The 1,786-nt window shown below is 46.0% G+C and overlaps 1 pseudogene; it reads right to left on the bottom strand.

Moving 5' to 3' along the window:
• Window positions 1-642: 642 nt before the first annotated feature.
• On the bottom strand, window positions 643-1,076 carry LOC116084601 (annotated as a pseudogene).
• Window positions 1,077-1,786: the final 710 nt, after the last annotated feature.

Genomic DNA, 1,786 nt, shown 5'->3' with positions numbered 1-1,786 from the left:
TTAAGGGTTTCAGTAGACATGTGAATCATTGTGGTTCAGGGTTCCTGCGTCTCAGAGTTGAGATTACTAGTTAAGCTTGTTGGACATCTACATATGGGAGGCACCGCAATCAAGGTTTTAAAATTTCATCTCAGGGATCCACATGATTATTTGAGGCATTAGCTGCTTGCTGTACTGACCCAGGAGGAGCTTGGGGAGGTTAAACAATTGGTCCAAGGCCATGTGTTAAGTGAGTAGACACTGTTCCCTCCAGGGAACACATGTCCCTTCAGAGTCCCATTCTCTTGGCCACTGTGTTTTGTAACAGAGGATGAAAACCTTGACTTGCTCAGCTGTCTGTGTTAACATTATTTCTAGTGTTCGATCCTGTTTCCCCTAGGGGTCCCCCAGCAGTGTGACTGAGCCTGTTCAGGCTCTTGTTGAAAGGGCAGGCCTGCTTTGAAAGCAGACTTGGGGGAAGAGAAGGGGAAGAACTGTCAGGCTGCAGTTAGCATATTCTTTTTTTTATAACCTAAAAATATTTATTTCTTAAAACTATATTAATACTTTAGTAAACTATACAAAAGAGATAAGGAGACAAACCTGTACATTTATAGAACTGTGTATCAGTCAGGTGAGATCCTGCAGAGGGAATTCCCAGCATGACCTCATTCATCTGTGAGGACACAGAGCAATCCTTGTTTGGACATACACCATCTTCTCCTGCATGAGCCGTTCTTCACCTCTTGATGGCTTCTTTCTACGTGTGTGTATGTCTAGTTGTCTGCTTCTCAGAGCAGACATTTACCTTCCTCACCCACCAGCCATTGGAGGAGGGCTGGGGCCATGAAGGTGACTGATCCGACCCCATTCTTCGTTGTGGGTTTCCTGGTGGCCCTCTTCCATTATCATATCTGGAATCAGAGGAGCTCCCGTAGCCTCTTTTCTTTTCTTCACGTCTTGCTGAAGTAGAGTTTTGAAAAAGAAAACCACGAATTCTGCTTTTCCCCAGAAGAACTCTGTTATGAAAGACAATCTCCATGGGGACTGATTCCGGCTGTCCAACACTTGACCATTCGAGATGTAAACCATCTTCCCTCCAGTTGCCTGCTTCCTAGTGACAGATAAGAGCAGACGCCCTGTTGTTGCCTTACCTAGCCTCCCACCCCGCCCTTTACGTCACAGGCCACTAATCAATCAGCATATTCTTAATTGTGTTTCTTCTCTTTCTTAGTGCAGCCCTGGCTGTCCTAAAGCTAGCTCTGTAGACCAGGCTGGCCTTGAACTCAGAGATCTGCCTGCCTCTGCCTCCTGAGTGCTAGAATTAAAGGAGTGTGCCACCAACACCTGGCTTTCTTTTCTTAATGTGTATGGGTATTTTGCCTGCAAGTATGTCTAGACCACATGTATGCAGTGTCTATGGAGACTAGAAAGAGACGCTGGATCCCTTGGGACTGGAGTTACAGACAGTTGTGAGCCATCATGTGTGTGCTGGGAATGAGTTCCAGGTCTCCAGAAGAATGGGTGGAGTGCTCTTAACTGCTGAGACAACTCTAGCCACACATTTAGCTTATTCTAATGCCATTCACGAATTTTTGCTTGTTTGTTTCTCGGTTTCTCTGTGTGTTTCAGTAACGTTTCTTGCAATGATAGCTGAATCTTCCAAGTTTTTCAAATAGAAGCAACTAAGCAGTGGAAAGCTCAGTTTCCACCTCCAGGAAAGGCCGGAGAGGTGACCCCGTGGACCCGTTTCGTCTCTCCTTGACAGGAATTGGGAGTGCAGAGCAGATGGACAACTGAGAGGCTT

This window comes from Mastomys coucha, unplaced genomic scaffold (assembly GCF_008632895.1).
Source record: "Mastomys coucha isolate ucsf_1 unplaced genomic scaffold, UCSF_Mcou_1 pScaffold9, whole genome shotgun sequence".
Lineage (NCBI taxonomy): Eukaryota > Metazoa > Chordata > Mammalia > Rodentia > Muridae > Mastomys > Mastomys coucha.
Note: the sequence above shows the minus strand (reverse complement) of the source record. Positions and strands in the feature narration are given on the sequence as shown.